A 20,251-nucleotide genomic window follows, 5' to 3' on the forward strand; every position below is an offset into this window, starting at 1 on the left:
GTGTGGGTAGTGTGCATGGGACGGCAAGCCTGAACAGAGGCGGAGCTGTATGAGCGCAGAGTTCGTAAGTGAGTCAGTTGGGTAGGTAGGTAAGATTGGAGTTTGCCTCTGAGGTATTTTTCAGGCTGTGTGGATAAAATCTGCCTCCAATTTTCATCGTAATAGGAACGTAAAAGAGAAAATCCTATGTGTTTGAATTCTGACAGCTAGGGGGTGCAAGTGTGTAGACAGTATATGTGAAGTGTTTCAAGGCCTGTGCACAAAAATGAGAAAACTTTTTACAGTTAAGTAGTAAGTTGCAACTAATACCCGCAGATTACTGTTTAAACTTCCATCTTACAGTTTGCTTTGAAATAATGATGGTTTTATAAATTGGTAACCACAACAATTTTGGTATTTTCCTTCTTCCCCCATTTAGAAATACAGCCAAATGTTCTTAAACCTGAGAATGAACAGAGTCGGAAGTCCATCTGTGGGCCGGTTTTTATGGCATGTTAGCTCCAGCCGCAGCAGCCCTCTTCTGTGCTCTTCTGTTACAAAGTTTCCCCTTATTTCCTCTGTCCGTGGTTAGTGTCTTTGGGGGTGTTGTGGAAATTTATATTTTATAAGAAAAACACTCAAATTATATCAATTATGCCTCCTAGTTAAAAATTTCTTGGATACATGTGAAACTTGAACAATTAAAGACTTTTTTTTAATATATTGATAAAAGCCTATTAAATTCTTAGTTTGCCTTTTTTGGTCTGCCAGTAAATTGAGTAGCTTATGGTGGTAACAGCTAAATACAACTACAGTGTTTCCTAGTTGTATATTCTGAGTTAATAAAAGTATAAGGACTAATAATATTGCCATAGGAAACACATACGAAGTGTCCTTTGTCTTAATCTGAAAGAGAACAAGATTTCGTGATCAGTTAATGGAAGTATCTCACAGTAAATGGGTTTTTTAAAAAAGTATGAAGCTACTTATCCAAATGAAATGCACTATTTATTTTTTATTGCATTTTCCCATTACCACTTAGCCCCCTTATACTCCCCTTCCCCTGCAGTCGCCACACCGTTGTCCGTGTCCATGTCCACGAGTCCTTCCTCCTTTTCCACATGCACCATTTTAGAGTGCAGCTGTCAAGCGAACAGACTGAGAACCCAGGGAAGCCAGTGCTCTCCATCTAATGTAAGCACAACGATCATTGCCTTTTCCACGCGCATTAAAAGCAGCAGAGGTTCTTTGGCATGCAAGATATGTTTCTTATTTTGTAATTATTTCGAGATGGGTTTTGGTGATGTGTCTTTGACTGCCGTCTTCTTTAGTATTCTCTAGTATTTCCTCACGTGGCATTCGCACTTGATTTTTATGTCTGCTGGCAGTGAGAGGCTAAAATGACTGGCCAACTTAAGCCAAAGCTGTAAACCATAGTTGAAGTAAGTCTTTCAATAAAGACTAGACTGTATGCTAAGTGGCCTTTTCTTATTGTCATTTATTACATAATTATTCCTTCCAGGCTGCCATGAAATAAGCAATTTTATTAGGAAGGTATGTGGAGTACACATATTCAGGGCCCATTTCTGTGTTCTATATAAGCATTAAAAGTCCATTAGCTTATTAGTCCCTGACCGGCATGGCTCGGGGTTGGGTGCCAACCCACAAAGCAACAGGTCACACGTAGGTTCGGTTCCGGTCTGGGCACATGCCTGGGTTGCTGGCCTGCCCGGTCCCTGGATGGGGGCATGCAAGAGGCAACTGACAGCTGTTTCTCTCCTCCCCCCCTTCCCCTCTAAAAATCAGTAGTAATTTAAAAAAGTAAAATCTTAAGGCTTTAAAAATCCACTAGTTTTGTTGAAGTAAAACTTAATTTCAAGATATGGAGGAGTAGAAACCTACATCCTTCTGGAAATGTGTGCTCTGTTGAATATTAATATAGTAAAAACCTCAATTTAGAGTCCACAAATGGAAAACATTATTTCACTCTGCTTAGGTTGATCCTTGGTAGTGAGTAAAGATTGCATTTGACAAAAAATAGAGTTTAGTAAATTATCTAGACACTTTTGTGGCAGGTATGCCCGATTTAAATCTCACCTATTAATTTAAAGTCAGCAATTGGGCCCTGTCTGGTGTGGGTGAGCAGATTGTGTGCTGGCCTGCAAACCGAAAGGTCACTGGTTCAATTTCCAGTCAGGCCACATGCCTGGGTTGCAGGCCAGGTCTCCAGTTGGGGGCGTGCCAGAGGCAGCCAATAGATATCTCACACTTCAATGTTTCCCTCTGTCCCTTTTCTTCTCTCTAAAAATAAATAAACTCCGTTAAAAAACAGCATTTGGGCCCTGGCTGGTGTAGCAGTGGATTGAGCTCAGGCTGCGAACCAAAAGGTCTCAGGGCACATGCCTGGGTTGTAGGCCAGGTCCCCAGTGGGGGGCTATGTGAGAGGCAACCACACATTGATGTTTCTCTCCCTCTTTCTCCCTCCCCCTCTCTCTAAATAAATAAATAAAATCTTAAAAAAAAACCCAGCATTTGGGCTTCTACTTGGTGATGTATTAAACACTGAACTTGCATTTTTAGTATGCATTAGAAAGAAAAGTGTGACTTAGGTTTTTACTAATAATTTATGTAAGCCTTAAATGGTTCAAATGAGCAAGTTTTATTAAATATGAATTCTGCTATTGTATAGTAATAAAATGTCCTACTTAATTGTGTTCAAATAGGTTAATATGAATTAGATTGCTACTTATGCTATTAAACAAGGAAATAATGTAATTATGACTTTAAAAAATGTTATACCCAGTTGTAGTGTAGTATTTAAATACTATATTAATATGAAACCTGGGCTTCTTAAACTGAGTCTGGTTTGAAAATTTGGCTAGATAGGCTAGAAACTAATTCACAAGGTCCTTTGTGTAACTATCTCTTAGGGAAAAGAATGGGTTTTAGAATTGCCTAAATGTGAAGGAAGTCCAATTTCTATTTAGGAAATTGAGAAGGGGGGAAATACATATTTATCTTAGGCAAAGAAAGGGGAGGGGGCCCTAATAGTAATTGACCCTTTTGTCGAGTTAAGCTTTTGTTCAAGGGAAGAGAGAGGTTAATTCACACAACACTCGTAGTTTGGTTTTTAAACAAAAATGTCAGAGTAACAGTTATTAAAGGTGTGTATCATATACATGTTTTCCTTAATATCAACTCAGTTGTAATACATAAGCTAAATTTTAACTTTTCCAAATTGCTGTTTAGCTTTGTTTTTTTTATTTAATTGACTAACCATTGCGCCTCTAAGCTGTTCCTCTGGAAGAGTGATGCACATCTGCTATCAGCATCTTGACGCCAGCTGGGGGCGTTTACCAAACGTGAATGAAACTGCAGTGTGTTGATAGCTGTTACAGGAAAGCCAGAGTGGTTGTGTGTTGAAAAGGGTCTCTGTCCACTCGCTGGGTCAGCAGCTGGGCTTAGCTTGCCTGTGCACTCTGCTTCATCCTGGTGAACCGGCCAAGAGTGCGCAGAGCGCCTGGTCATCACGCACTACTGCAGAATTGCACTGTTAAGGGAAACCAGATTTTGCTACATACCATACTTGCCCAACTGTCTGTTTTAGGTTTCCGTATCTTTTTTTTTCCCCCTTGGGTCTTGGTATACCAGTGAAGAGAAGTCCAAGACCTGGACAAAATGGGCGTGAAATATGTAGCCATATGCAACTCTGCCTATTCTGAGAATTGATGCTAATATTGTATAAATTTCAGATTTTTACAGTTCCTGTAACTGGATATGAGTTGAATTGTTCATGAGTTGGATGTGATTTACATGATTACCTTCGCTCACAAAAATAAAGTTAATTCATAAATCTTAACATAGCTAAACAAAATTGAGAATGCCCACAATAAATTTTAGTTTGCTTCTTGTTGCAAAAAGATTTTTAGCTAATTTCCTTCAGCTTGGTTATGTGTTAGCATGTGGCCTAGTTAAGTCCATGCCCATCTTATCAAGAAGACTAGGAGACTTACTAAGTTTTTGAAAATAAAATATTACAGACATCTTTGCCTTACTTACAGGCCCTGATGATTTTTATTGTTTCCTTAAGATGTGTTTTTATTGGTGTATCTACTTGTGTATCAGAATGCTGGGCAAATGCTGCTCTTTCAAAATGCTGCCTTTGAGCGTTTTCAGTAAAATGATGCTATCAGGATATCTGTCAAAATCCACATTTAGTTTATAAAAACCAGGACTCTCTGCTTTTTTAAATGGACGAGCTCATTCCCAGGTTGCTTTGCTACTTTTACATCTTTGGTCTTGTCAAGTCTCCTTCCATCAGAATGTAAGCTCCGTTGGGGCAGGGGCGTCCTTTCAGGAACTTAGTAAACCTTAGGGCTTAAATTGCGCGTCACCAGTACTTGGCGCATGTATGGTAGGTGTTCCGTAAATGTCGATGCATAAACGCGATCAAGGAAGTGAAAGGCCAGTGTGTGCTTTAGTCTCCCTTGGAAACAAGAACAGCCGTTACTGTTCTACTTCAGCAGAACTTGACCCGAATCAACTAAGTGGGTGCCTGTTAAAATGCAGGTTCTGAGGCTGCCGCTACACAGTTGTGGGTGAAGGTGATCTGAAGTAAAATTAATAGGGGCTCCTTTTTCCCACTTCTAGCTCTTGTCAGGGGTAAAAAGAAGAAGAAAAGAAACCTGTTGGCCGTGGTCACACATTTTCCAGAAAGCGAGTGTCGGGGAGTTCCTGGTCTCTGCAGTTGCACCGAGTCTGGTTTGTCAAGCACCCTTCAGAGGGGAGCAGGGCGCACTCCTAATGGTAACGCGCCTGGGGGTGCCGTAAGAGCCACAGCTGCCCCGCACACTCCAACAACGTGGGTGAGCCTGGACCGCAGCGCTGGCTAGTGTGGGGAGGGCTGTCTTGTAGGAAGAGGCGCTACCAGCAGGGCAGAATCGGGTTCCTGGACAGGCAGCATCTGCGGATAACAGACAACTTGGAAATAGCCATGGGAAGTGACGGTTAAGATTCTTGAAGTGGCGTTTATATTTATAGCACATAGACACTGAAAGTCTGTGCTTCAGCACATTGACTGAAGCTGCTTAGAATAGAAGGAACTTTCTTAATTGTTTAAGTGAGAATAAGACAACTTAGACGTGTAGCCGCAAGTAGTAATTTGGACTGTTGGTCTTTCATAGTGTGGTCTCCCCGTGTGAGCGCACAATTAAAACAGTGCGTTATTTAAAGTGTGCTTTGCCTTTCTGTGAAAAAGGGTCAGTGTTTACTGAAGGCCTTGTGTTCTGTCATCGTAGTTTGCTTGGGTCGTAAGTGTGCCGTGAATCTAGTTGTGTTGCCATAGTCAAATGCAAAAGTTTTAAATTCTAATATATCTGGAAATTACTTGCATTTACTCTTAGGTATTTATAACCTTCCTCAAAATTATTGTCCCTTTCAAGCAAATGCTTTGTTTTGACATTAAATTTGGTGATGATTTTATTGGACTTACTGGACTGCAAAAGCAGAAACAACAAAAACCAAGACCATGTTGCTTTGGAGGTCTTGTCTTCACCTGCTCCCTGTTCCTACCCTGGTCTGAACCACCACCTCTCATCCGCACTACGGCAGTAGATTTCTGCCTGGTCCAGAGCTTTAAAAATTACCACGTGACCCAGAAAAGTACGCATACGAGGTCTGCCCAGAAGGTATCCAGCCTTGTAATACGAAAAATAGAAACATTTATTGAAGAAGATACTAGAAATACTCACACAGGACAAGGACTCCTCAGTCCCCTTCAAAGTAGGCACCTTGGGACCTCACAGTTCTCCCAGTCACCATCAGCTGCCTTGTTGTATTTGCCTGAGTCTCATCGACAGTCTGAAATCTCTTCCCTTTCAAAGGTGATTTTAGTTTTGGGAAAAGCCAGAAGTCGCAGGGTGCCAAATCTGGGCTGTAGCGGGACTGAGTCACCTCAGTAATGTGATGTTTCGCCAAAAAACTGCATGAGATGTGATGCATGAGCAGGTGTGTTGTTGTGATGAAGCTGCCAATCACCAGTTGCCCGTAGCTGCAGCCTTCTGAATCATCTGAATAGTTTCTACAGAGGAGTGTTCAAGCTTAACACAAAATTTGATGCAGATTCGTTGTTCTGCTCGCTCAGTCATTTTGAATGCAATGGCCACACAGTGCACATGCTCACTCAATGGCGTCTACCACCCCCACTGACTAGTACAGTGAAGTGGTCACTGTTCACACATGCGCATTCCAGTCCCCTTGGCTGCCAGGTCACATCGATGTCGTGCAAACCATTCTCGTTATATCAACAATGGCTGGACTTCCAGACACACCGCGTATATACACAATTCTGAATTTCCACAAAGCGGACGTCCTCGTGCTGTGGCGCCAAGGTTAGGAGACAGGCCCTTGCTGGTACCCCAGAGACCTTCATGCTCTTTTCTAGTCTCTATCCTCCACTCTTCCCTCCCATACTCACTAGCATGACTTCCACGACCATAGACGAGTGTGCATGTTTTTGCACTACAGAAATGTGGAATTCAGGAGTGTCCAGCCATGGGCAGAAGGAAGTTTACAACTAATAACACAAGAATAAACTTCCACATAAACCTACTTTTGCCTGCCCCTGTATGTTCTTTTTTTTTTAATGGAGTTGGTTTGGTTTCTTTTTTTTTTTTGAAGATTTTATTTATTTTTAGAGAGAAGGGAAGGAAGGGAGAGAAGCAGCGATCCATTGCCTCTCGCATGCCCCCATCTGGGGACCTGGCCCGTAACCCAGGCACGTGCCCTGACGGAAGCCAACTGGCGACCTTTCGGTTCGCAGGCCGGCACTCAGGCCACCAAGCCACACCGGCCAGGGCGAGCTGCTTCTGTGTCTGATAACTGAGCTTCCTGTTGCCGGTGGCTGAGTTTTCAGTGCTGCAGTACTGTGATGTGCCACAGCCTGTCCACTCCACTCTTCGTGCACTCGGATTTCCATTCGGGAGTTGTGCACAGTGCTGTAATGCCTTCGTGTAAGTGTTTTGGGGAACACAGACACACTTTTCGGTTGAGTGTACACCAAGGGATGCGACTCCAGGGTAGGGGATATGTGCCTGATCGGTGTGAGTAGGTGTCGCCCCAAAAGTTCCCGAAAGGGCCACCTCGGCTTGCACTTGCAACAGGGCATACGGACACTCCAGTTCCTCCCCACATTGCCAGCACTAGGTATTAGCCGTCTTTACCACTTAACTCTTCTGCGATCTATGTCTTACCCAATCTCTTAACCCTTCTAGTCTTTTCTATACAATAGCCAGAGTGACTTTAATTTTATGTAGGTAATTCTTTTTTTTTTTAAAGATTTTATTTTCAGAGAGAGGAAGGGAAGGAGAAAGACAGGGAGAGAAACGTTGGTTGCCTCTAGCACCCCCGACTGCGGATCCGGCCCACAACCTAGGCATGTGCCCTGACCAGGAATCAAACCGGCGACCCTTCATCTCGCAGGCAGACACTGAGCCACACCAGCCAGGGCTTATGTAGGGAATTCTTAAGCACGATGCTTAATTCAAAAGAAACAAAAAAGACATACAATAAAAAAAAAATTGTTCCTGCCACTCATCTCTCCAAGCCATCTATTTCCATCCGAGGAGGAATCAGTGTGAACCAGTGGCCTGTATGTGTCCAGAGATACCCATTTACATGTGAGCATTCTCCCCCGTTCTGAGAAACGCTGCGTGCACTGTTCTGTACCTTTCTCTATCTACTTAACAAGGCCCAGAGGCTATTCCGTAACACCTAGCTCCTAAGTGCCTCCATAACTCCCTGTGGCATTTAGCAGAAAGCCCCAAGTGTCTTACGCGGCTTTGTAAGGCCCTGCACAACTGGGTGCCTGCCTACACATCTAGCCTTTTCCCCATCTTTCTCTTTGTCAGCGAGCTCCAGCCGTTTCCTCACTGAGCTCTCCTGCCTCGGGGCCCTTGCATATGCCTTCTCAATCCAGAAAGCTTCTGCACCACCGTCTACCATGCTATTTTCTCCATACAAGTCTTCCTGACTCTGCCTCATCCCCACATCTAATATAAGGGACCCCAGTTAGACTTTTGTTGTCTCTTTTTTATGGCCCTTGAAATGATAGAATATTTATGTGTTTATTTAATTAACGGTGTTCTCCCAGATTATAAATTCCCCGGGGTAGCGGTTTTGTCTCCTGTATACCATTCTCCTAGTGTCTGTGCATTAGGTGACTACTTGCTGATTGAATGAGTTCCTCTCACGTAAATTTGCAGACTGTTCTTCTAAAAAGGGCTTCATGGTAAATAGTAAAGGAGGACTGGGGACTAGAGGCATTGGGTACATAACTGGAGCAGCGGTCCGGTTGTATCTGTTAGAGTAAGGTTAGTTCACTGGCAAAGGAATCAGTACAGGTCATTCCATTTTCCAAGGCACAGTTGCTGCACTTCCTACCTTGTTGCTTAGGTATCTCCGAAGGTCAAGGGGGCCACTGAGAGCTTCCTGTGGCAGCCACAAGGCTACTCCTGGGGATGGGAGCCTCTCCCGAGTTGCCCGCTGTTTTGGGGAACAGGCACGTTGGCTTCTTTTCAGGAGTTCCTGTTGGTGTCCCTGAGTGGCAGTGGCTGGAAAAGAAATCTCCAAGGGGGAGGTCTGTCGGGTGCAAAATTTTCCCTTCTGTCCCTGTTATACCATGTCCCCTCCCATCCTCTTCTCTGTCACTCTCAGCTGGTGCTGCTTTCACTGTTGAAAGGGCTCCTACTCATCTTCTGCTCTCAGATGGAGGAGAATAAGGACAGGGTGTTCAAAGAAAGAATAATTAGAAATCTACAATTAATAAAAACATCGTGAGTTAAAAAAATGTTAGGTTCTGGGAACAATGATGTAGTCAAACCATATATATATGATGTAGTCAAACCATATGTATATATTGAAATATTTGAAAACTTTTAGACAATTGTTTCCATTTTTTTCAATTTTTAGGAACTTAAATTGAAAGCTACCTTGGATATAAAAAATAGGCAAAAGTGGGTTTGCAGTTGTTCATATGGAAAAGTATATAATACAAGAATAAACTGTTTAGCCTACAACTGTAAACCTACATTTGCCCACCCCTGTATATATTTTTATCCAAAAGGAAGAGGAAACGAGAAAATAAGGAGTGTTGGTGAGGACATGGAGAAATTAGAACTCTTGTGTGCTGTTGGCGGGGTGGTGCAATGGTGCTACTGTTTTGAAAAACAATATGGAGGTTCTTCAAACAACTAAAAATAGAATCACCATAGGGCCCAGCAACTGCACGTCTGTCTACAAACACAAAAGAAGTGAAAGCAGATACTCGAACAGATACTTGTAGATCCACGTTCGTAGCAGCACTATTCACAGCAGCCAAGAGGTGGAAGCAACTCAGATGTCTACGGACAGAGAAACAAACTGTATATGCAAACAATAGATTATTACTCAGCCTTAAACGGAAGGAAATTCCAACGCAGGTATGCTTGGACGAACCTTGAAGACATTCTAAGTGAAGGAAGCCAGTCACAAAAAGATAAATGCCGATAGGATTCCACTTGCACAAGGTATGCAAAGCAGTCGGGCTCACCCAGACAGAAGAGACTGGAGCGGTGCCGCCCCCGCTGGGGGAGGGGAGGGAAGTGTTTGATGGGTACAGATTTAGCTCCGCAAGATGAAAATGTGCTGGAGACGCTTCACAACGGTGTGAATGCCCATAACCCTACCAAACCGTATGCTGAAAAGTGGCTAAGATCGGAAGTTTCACTTGTGTGTTTTCAGCACAGGAAAGTATATCGTTTTTTAATCGTATAGATCACATTGAAAAATGAACAGGAGAATCACTACTGCTTGGACCGAGACCCCGTTTTCCTCTCAGGTGGCCACTGCTCTCCAAATGCTTATTTTCCCTCTGTCAGACTTAGAGGCTCCGAGTAAATTCGCTCAGCTCTCTCTTAGTTAGGTGGCTGTTCTCAGCTGGTTTTCCTCTTGAGAAAGGGCACTCTTCCCACACCCTTCTCTGCCTCAAGTGTCCATTTTATATGACGGAACTGAGTTAGTTAAGACATTGGGTGAGTTACATCTTAGCTAGTCATCAGCCTATGAGTGTGTCTCCAGTTGGCTCAAATTTCCTTCAGATGCATTTAATCTAGCATTTGGGGGGGGGGGGCGGTAATAACGGTTAACCTTTATGTTTTTTTATTAGTGACAGAAAGTGGCAAAGGCCAGTGGTGACATCTATGTTAATCTGCCTGGGCTACCCTAACAGAGTTTCACAGACCGGGTGGCTCCAACAACAGAAAATTGTTTTCTTGCCATTCTGGAGGCTGGAAGTTCAAGATCAAGGTGTCAGCCGCTTTGGTTTTGATGAGGCCTGTCTCCTTGGCTTGTAGATGGCTGCCTTCTCACCAGGTCCCCACATGGTCTCCTCTGCGCGCACAACCCCAGGGTCTCTGGTCTTCGGGGATTTCTAATCTAATGGCATACAAATATTTGACATGGAGAAATAAGGTAGGTCATCAACCTCAGCAACGCTGGCAGGTTTTACATGCCTGCGAACCAGAGCCGATGACAGCCAATGAAGTCAAGAGTGGTGTGTTTGCACTTGGAGAGTTTAGTGCTGTTTATGTTAAGAGTGAGAAAACTCTGGCGACCCAGCTAAGGGAATGGTGTCTCAGAACAGACTCGGCCCCAGCGGGAACGACTGTCTGAGGCTGTAGATAGTGCCTGGCAACAGATTCTACCTGTATCTATAAATCCCTTCAACATGCGGCCCAGATCCAGCATGGCCCTTGATGGCCTATTATGCACATGTGTGGGATTTACCTGACTGAGGAGAGTCTCTAGGTGTTCATGACTGGAAGCCCGGACCCTCTCGTCTTCATCAATAGAGATCACCTGACCATCCTGATAACCAGAAATGTGTGCTGTTTGCTGCCCCGTAGAGGTAACTCCTTTTTAGGGAAACGTCTTTGGGCTTCAAACTTCAGAACTGACGATGGCCAGGTCTCTGGAATTACCGCCTACTCGTGAGAGACGTAAGCTGTACAGACGGCTCTAAAACGCACTTATCAGCTGCTGTGCCAACAGCCTACACTGCCTTTCAGCTTGCTTGCAAACTGGTTTAAATACGTGCATCTGTATGTGGGCATTCACAGGCATGCCCATGTGTGCACACACACACCTGTTCACATGTGTATGCGCACATATATACATAGACACACGGGTATTATTTTACCCCAAGTATCTCTGAAATCTGAGTTATGGCTTTGTGTATTATTTTAGCTTTTTAATTTTATTCCTTTGGAGGACAAAAATTCACACGTAATAGTCCTTTAACACCTGATAAAAATACCAAACTGGAGAGCAGAGCCAAAGTCCATTTTCTGAGAATTGGATCGATGTGTATCTAGGAAATAGTGATTTAGGAACGTTTCCATCTGGTAAAAATTTAAGCAAGAATGAATTGATTTGCAGTCCCTGCATGTTTGTCGGATGATTTTTAAAATATGTTTACTACTTTTTTTTAACATTTCTATAACCACGTGTAAAGTGGGTTTAAAATAGCTTTTAGGTGCAATTTGATGGCTGATTGGAAGGTAGTTAAATGGTAACATTTTAATAAATGATCTCTCTCCCTTTTTAAAAAAGATTTATTTATTCTAGAGAGAGGGGAGGGGGGAAGAAAGAGAGGGAGAGAAACATCAATGGACAACAGAGACATCGATCAGTTGCCTGTTGCCTCCCGCTCGCCCCCATCCTGGCACCTGGCCCACAACCCCGACAAGGGCCCTGACGGGGAATCAAACCAGCAGGCAAGCTTCCGCTTTGCAGGACGATGCCCAGCCCACTGAGCCCCACCGGTCAGGGCACGGTCTCTGTTTTGAAGATTGCTTTCTACTTCTTGGTTGGGTTTTATGATTAAAAAAAACATTTTAGAGTTTTAGAGATTGGTTGATAAACATAGATGCATAACCAGAAGACTTTTTAATAAAAATCAATAAAATTTTATGGGTTTAAATATCTATTAAAAGCATTAAAAAGGCTTACTGAATTCTGTCGTGATGAGTTCACAAAATCTCTACTGAGTAGCGATGAGCATTTGTACGTGTGTTATATGATGGCCATAAACTTCAGTGACGTACCCTACTGCTTCTATAAAGTGAATCTCTTTTACTCATGCTAGTTTTCACATATCGAAAATGTGAAAAACGTGTTTGTCCTAAAAAGAAGGCATCTGTAATCCTCTTCCCAGATGTTGACTCTCTGAAGCCCTTTCTGGGCGCAGGATAGAAGCCACAGCGCTGAAGGGCCCCGCTGCGTTAGAGCTGTGTCTCCTGTCCGCCCCAGCAGCGCTTCATCCCTGGGTCCCCTTACCTGCCTCCTTCTGCCCGTTTTCTTCAAACAGCTTTGGGAAGTTTCCAAAAGCCAGTTAGGCCCACAGATGTTGCTCACTTTTAGAACTGCCCAAGAGACGATGACATTCCAAGGACGTTTTTAAAAGGTCTGGGCCGTGGTGGCGGCCGCTTGGCTGGGCAGAGTCCGTGTGGTCACGCTGGACAGGCCCACACTTCGTCAGAGGTGTGTGTCGCCGAGCAATTGTTCGGAAAAACCCAGAACAGTGTTATGATGTTATGGCGACGCCTTGTACGTGTGTGTGTCCATGTGTGTGCACAATTAAGCTTTTTTCCTTGCTTTTCAGAGGACATTTCTGTATCTAGATTTGAAGGAAGACCCGGGTTAAGATTCTTGGGAATGCCAAACCCTTTTCTTCTCTAACATTTAAAAATATTCCAGGGGAACGGTGTTACAAAGCAGACACCTGGAACACTGAAGTTTTTAAAAATCATTTTTCGTGCAGGCGAGGCCGCTGTGTAAAGATCACTGGGAGCCGAGAGATCTGAATTCTAGCCTGACTTTGTCACTTGTGCCTGTGTCCCTGAGCAGTTCCCAGAACTCCCCGAGACTCAATTTCTACGTCTGTGCATTCCTACGTCACGAGGTTCAGTGAAGATCACATGAAAATACGTATGAACGTGCTTTTCAATCCACGCAGGCCACAGAGTTGCTGCCATAGGTGTTCCAGGCGCCATTAGAGGCAATCTGGGAGGGCGAGGGAGACCCTCGGAGGGGCTGTTAAATGAGAACAGTACTGAAATAGCTCTTAGGACAGCGCCAGCACATAGTAGGTGCTCAGTGAAATCGAGCTGTGCCTGTTGGTGATACCACCAACTCTTACCTCTTTTTTTGTACTTTTTATCTTCTTTAAAATCATGCATATGTATAACAGTTTAAGGCGGCAAATAGTACTAGAAGTCAATGAAAAACAGCACTCCGCCATCATCTCCCAGGCTTACTCCTCAGAGGCCACCATTTACAACTTTTCTCCATTTCTTCTGATGTGTATCTCTCCATACCATGAGCAAAATACAGGGTCTGGCACAAAAAATGCCCTTTTTATAACGAAATCTTTTATTACAAAATCATAAGCATGTAATTCTGTAACATAACAATTTCGCACTCAAGCAGACCATAGGACATTTTAGGGGAAATGTCCAAATTAAAACTATACATTATTGCACACATATTATCACCCTACCAGCCACACTCCAGCAGGAGTCACTTCTGCCAGGCCCTGTACCTAACACTGCTGTTTCTTCACGCACCCGTTTTAGAATTTTTCTGCTGACTTCTTCTACTTTCATTCTCCTCAGTCCCTCTCTCCCAAATATATCAAAGTTTTCAGTTAATAGTGTTTACTAATTATGATTATGTCAATTCCGACCACAAAGAATATACTTTGATTGTTTCCTTTCTTGTGCTTTTCTTCCCCCTCCCACCCCACCCCAGGGTTAATAATTATCTGATTCTTCTTTGCTTAGTTTTCTATATACTTGTCACTAATTTTGACCAAACAGAGCAATAGATTTACCAAATGCTTTTCAATACAGTTTTGAAGCATTCTAACTCATCAAACAAGGCTCTTGGGGCCTTCTCTGCCATGCTTTCTCCGGACTGGCCGCTCTGGCTCCGGGGCGCACCCCTCCTGCCAGCGGGGCTTTGCTTCTCTCTCATGTTGGGCCCCCTGTTCCCGGGACCCTGTGTGTTCCTCTCTTTCTGCATTTTCTCATTTTTTGTTGCAGCGTGCCCTCCAGTAACTTTCTAAGAAGTTCAATGACAATTTGATGTCTGAACTTTCGTTTTTGATCTAGTAAATTAAAAAATTGTTAAATTATTTTGTTGAGAATTTGTATACCATGGAGTTCAGCCATTTAAGTAAAGCATGCAATTAAATGGTTTCCAGTATAGTTGCAGAGTTGTGTGACCATCGCCATAATCTCATTTTAGAACTTCTTCATCATTCAAAAAAACCTTGTACCCACTAACAGTGGCTCCTCCCTCTCCCCTTGCCCCCAGACGCAGGTAACCACGAACTGACTTTCTGTCTCTACAGACCTGCCTATTTGGGATTTTATGCGGTCGTGCGATATGTGGTATTCTGTGAGGTTTCCTTCACCCAGCATGGCGTGTTTAGGTTCATGCTGTAGCATGCGTTAAGAGTTCATTTTTTTGCGGAATAATATTCTATTGTATGGACGTAGCGCATTTGTTCATCCTTCGGCTGACGGACGGACGTTTGGGCCATTTCCACTTCTTAGCTGGTACCAACAATGCTGCTATGAACGTTTATGTAGAGTTTTAGTGTGGACATTTGTTTTTTATTTCTCTTGGCTAAATATGTAGAGGTGGAATTTCTGAGTTATAATGTAATTCCATGTTTAGCTTTTTGAGGAACTGCCCAACTATTTCCAAAGGGGCTGCACCATTTTACATTCTCACCTCATAGGTGATTTTGCAAATAGCTTTATCCAGGTATACCTGACATGCAATGAAATGCACATATGTAAAGAATAACATTTAAGTATTGGCCTATGTATACACCTGTGAAACCATCGCCACCATCAAGATAATGAACACACCCATCACCCCAAAACTTTCCTCATGCCCCTCTGAAGTCCATCCTTCCCAACCCACTACCCACCCCCAATCCCTACTGTCCCTAAGCAGTGACTGACCTACTTTCTGTCATATGTGGTTTCATTTGCTTTTCCAGAATTTTACATATATGGAATCACATGCTATGTACCCCTTTTTGTCTGGCTTTTTTTCACTGAGCGTAATTATTTTGAGATTTGTCTATGTTGTTAAATGCATCAATAGTTTATTGGTTTTGTTGCACCACAGTTTGCTTATCCATTCAACTGTTGGTGGACATTTGGGCCGTTTCCGATTTAGGGATATCACAAATAAAGATGCTATGAACACTCACACACAAGCCCTTGTGTGGACTTAGGCTTTCATTTGGTGGTGGCGGCGGGTGGGGGGGCGGTAAATACCTAAAAGTAAAATGTTTGGATTATCTGACATGGATATGTGTGACTTCCAACGAAACCTCCAAACTGCTTTCCAAAGTGGTTGTACCATTTTAGATTCTCACCAAGAGTGTGCTCTTTGTAAGCGTTTTGGAAATTGTCTACATTTTGAAATCTCACACTGGTGTGCTTTGTTGTAGGTCTGCCACGGTGCCTACTGTGGGAGCCCTTTTGGTCAGGAGATACTCTCTTCAATCTGGGTGATTTTCTTGAATTACAGCTTTAATTTCCTCTCCACTATTTCCTCTCTACTGTCTCTCTGGAACTATTACTTTTCTCTCTTATTTTACGTTTCTAGTTTTTAGATTTTCTTGACTTTTTCTTCCCACCCCTGTTTTGAAATGTTTTGTTCCCACTTTATTTCTATGTTTCAAGCTATCTTTCTCATTTTATGGATGTGACAGCTTCCCTCTATTCAGATAATTATGATTTTTTAAAAAGATCTCTCTCTCTCTCTCTCTCTCTCATCTTGCCCCTGATGTTTGGTGGGATTTCTCTCCCCTGTTGCAGGTATTCCTGAAATGTCTGTGACCCTTGCATGCCTCTCGTACTCGAGAGGGAGGCATCAGAAGCCGAGTGTGCGTGAAAGGGGCCTGTGGACAGTGTGTTTCTTTACGATTAGGTAGGGGTGCTGACTTTGGGGAACCCTAAATGTTAATACCTACTGTGTTTTGTTTTAATGATTCATTTGGAGGGAATCACTGACATGTTCCAGCACACCTGGCTGCTGGCCTGGGCGCAGGGCAGGGACGAGGCTTAACGGTTCCAGTGCAGACCTTCACTTCACGCTCCTTGGGTAGCCTGGAGCCTCCTCTGCACCTCAGCTCAGCCATCGGTCCCTAACCCACAGTCTTTGTGCCTCCATATTTCCCACAGTAATCTCTGGCTTCCTGGGGTGGTGGGCACCCGATCCCAGCCCTGGCCTGCCCTGCGTTGTGGCCCCGAGCCCTCGAATCCAGAGTTAGTTGGAGGCTCTGCAGGGTGAACTGGCCTCTCCTCCCTGGCACCCAGCTGCCTGCATTGGGTTGTGGCTCCTTCCTCTTATTAAATCCGCTTCTGCTTTGCCACCTGCTTCAGCTTGGCTAAACTCTCTTTTCCATTATTGCCCCCTTTTCCATACACCTTGCCCAGGTGGGTCTATACCTTACTACAAAAATAGACCTTATTTTTCATGTCTTTTCTGTCAAATTAGTGGAATTTTGGGAGAGAGGAGATAAGTATTTCTTCTCTCTTTTTTAAAGATTTGTTTTAATGTTTAGAAATTTTTTTCAAGATTTTATTTTTATTTATTTTTAAAGAGAAGGGGAGGGAGGGAGAAAGAGAGGGAGTGAAACATCAGTGTGTGCGAAAAACATCAATTGGTTGCCTCTTGCACACCCCTAACTGGGGACCTGGCCTGCAACCCAGGCATGTGCCCTGACTGGGAATCGAACTGGTGGCCTTTCAGTTCTCAGACTGGCACTCAATCCACTGAGCCACACCAGCCAGGGCTAAAGATTTTTTTTTTAATGTGATTTATTTATTTTTATTTTTTAATTGTTCTTCTTTTACAGTTGTCCCCATTTCCTCCTCCCCACCCCGATTTTTAAAAGGTTTTATTTATTTATTTTTTAGGGAAAAGGGAAGGGTGGGAGAAAGAGAAGGAATAAAACATCAATGTGTGAGAGAAACATCGATCAGTTGCCTCTTGCACCCTCTCAACCAAGGACCTGGCCTGCAACTCAGGCACATGCCCTGACCCCTGACTGGGAATCGAACCAGCGACCTTTCTTTTTGCAGGACAAAGCCCGACCCACTGAGCCACACCAGTCAGGGCAGTATTTCTTCTCTTGGTCTCCAACACATTCTTGTTGAGTACTGACTGTGTGGCAAGCACTCTTCAAGGCGCTGGGGCAGCAAAGCTGACATTCCAAGGAGAATGGCAGGTCGGGTGAATGTAGGGACCTCGCAGAGAAACAGACAGCAAACATAAAAAGTAACATGTACGACATTAGAAGGTGGTCTGTGCTACACAGAGACACAGCAGGGACACAGGCAAAGGACATGGAAATACCAGGAGTAGGGTTGCCACTTTAAACACTGATGAGGTGACCTTGGGATAAAAAGAGAGGAAGAAATGGAGGGTGTGTGCAGGGCTCAGTGTTAAAGACAGAGGGAACAGCCAGTGCAAAGGCATGAGGCAGAGTGTGTGGGGTGTTTGAGTGCTAAGGAGGAGCTTTGGCAGGTGCAGATAAGTGAGGGGGAGAGTGAGAAAGGTCATAGGGGAGTGGAGGTCTCAGTCGTGTGGTGCCTTGTCCATCTTTGTTAGGTCATGGGCTTCCTCTCAGGACAGCATGAGGAGCCCCAATGCAGAGTACTGAGCAGAGGGTCGATATGGTGGGAGTCCCCTTGTTTCTAAATGATCGCCTGGCTGCTGAGTGGAGAGTAGACTCCGTGCATCCAGGTGGACTCGGGGAGAGACCTGTGGAGGAGGCTGCTGCCCTAATCCAGGCAGGGGATGGTGTGGATGAGGGTGATGGCAGTGGACATGGGGACGGTGGAAGCACGGGCTGCCGGGTTTCATTTGAAGGCAGGATCGCAGGATTGCTGATAGGTTGGACGTGAGGTGGGAGAACGAGGATGATCAGAAGCCACTCTGAGGTAACTGACTTGAGCCGCTGGAGGGGTGGAGCTGCCTTTAGTGGAGGTGCCGGCGGATCTAGTGCGAACCGGGGAGGGGGATCCACAGTGGACACAGCACACTCAGTCTGAGATGCCTTTTGTGACGCATCCAAGAGCCCAGGCTGAAGCCACAAATGTGGGAGGAGCCCTGTGGTACAGAAATGGTACTTGATGTGGACGTGGGTGATAACGACGTTTTGTGAGTTCATCAGTTGTGACAAATGTACCGCTGTAGTCAGGAAGGTTGATAATGGGGAGGCTGTGAGTACTGTGGGGAGGGGCATATGGGAAATCTCTGTATTTTCTCTTCAATTTTTCCGTGAACCTAAACCTGCTCTAAAAAAATAAGGGCTATTTTTTTTAAAGGTATTAAAAGCTATGAGGCTTGGCCTTGGGCTGGTTCGATTCCCAGTCAGGGTACATGCCTGGGATGCGGGCCAGGTCCACCGTTGGGGACATTCCGTTTGGAGCACTTTGCTGAAAAGTGCTGGGCTGAAATAGGGCAATAGAGGAGTTTCGTTTTTGTCTTAAGATCAGATAAATACAAGTATGACTGCATGCTGATATAATTAATCTGCCTCCCGAGCAGGAATCCCAATGTAATCTAAAAGTGCACAGAGGTCTTCCCTTCTGGGTGCATCTCCACCATGCAGCGTGGCACAAGGCAGAGCGCTGAACCAGGAAGACCACAGGCCTGGCCCACGGCCCAGGGAGCTAGCACCATGTTTGTGGCAGTTAAAGCTATCTGTCTGGGCCTCCATTTCCTGGTCTGTGGCAGAGAATGCTGACCTCCCAAGATCCCTTCAGCTGTGATATGGCATGAAAGTGTGACTTGAAATGAAAGGGAGATCAAAGATGGGAAAGGCAGTGAAGTCTGCTTGCTCCTTCCATGGGAAGTTAGGAGTTTAAAGAAAGCAAAACTGGGCCTGCTGTCCCTCTTGGGAGCACCTCCCCCCCCCCCCCCGTGCCTTTCCCTTCCCCCTCTACTTCCCACCAGGTATGTTACCTTTGCCTTTCTCTCTCCTGAGCTCCATGGGCCCTTCTTTTGCCTCTGCAAACTCGCTTCTTCAGCCCATCTCTTCTACGGCTCATTTTTACTGCCTCTGTGACTTTCTAAATAAACCTCCCCTTAAAAAACAAACAAAGCAGAACTGATGTTGTAAAACGTGGCCTTCAATATTTATAGATTAAACTCAGCAGAGATTTTGACCAGTTTCCAACTACTGATTCCCCCTCTCTTGACTTAAAAGTATATGTACTGCAGGAATTTTGCCAAACAGGAAAATATAGTAATGAAAATTAAACTCACCCGTTGTCCCATCATCCAGAGTTAAAAATACAGGCATACCTTGGAGATGCTGAGGGTTCAGCTCCAGACCACTGCAATAAAGTGAGTCATGACCTTTTTGCTGATGGAGGAAGTGTCTTGTCTTCAGTTTGTTTTTAAAAAATCTGTGAAGCACTATAAAGTGAAGCACAATAAAATGTTCTGTACAAGTAACATTTTGGCATAGTTTTCAGTAACTAAATCTACTATATTTTTCCCCTCCTTGATGGAAAATTTTCTCTGTATTTGTATCCTGATTTTTTTTTCAGTGAAAGCTTCATCATAAGCATGTTCCTACATCACCAAATATTCTTTATGCAGTTCTTACCACTGTCCAGTATTCCATCACAGGGATATGTCACTGTAACTTAGTCATCCACTCATGGGCATATATAGCTGCCATAAATAACTCTGATAAAAGAAGTGTTATGATATTCAACTTTGCACCTAAATCTTTGCTTCTTTTATTCTTTCTTTGGCATAAATTACCAGCTGTAGAATTATTCACTGGTCCAAATGGGTGTAAACAGTTTGAAGTCTCTTACACATGTTGCCAGATGCACATTTTACACATCTGCCTCTCTGAGCTTCCGGAGAAGTAACAATTTACTTTCCTCTCTTCACTCTGCTTGTCAATTGCATCACTGTTACAAACCCTGCCAACTTTCTACAGTTTCTTTTTAAAATGTCACTTTTTTTACTGCGTATGGGCTAAAGTTTATTATTTGTTGAAACAACATTGTAGGGGGAACAATTCAGACTTGAGTTTTTGAGCGCCCACATGTACCAGATGCTCTCTTGTTTATTGCTAGTGAATGCCACACCCTTAGAGTGTAGGTGGTGACCTTTCCTTGTT

This window comes from Desmodus rotundus, chromosome 4 (genome assembly GCF_022682495.2).
Source record: "Desmodus rotundus isolate HL8 chromosome 4, HLdesRot8A.1, whole genome shotgun sequence".
NCBI classification, from domain to species: Eukaryota; Metazoa; Chordata; class Mammalia; order Chiroptera; family Phyllostomidae; genus Desmodus; species Desmodus rotundus.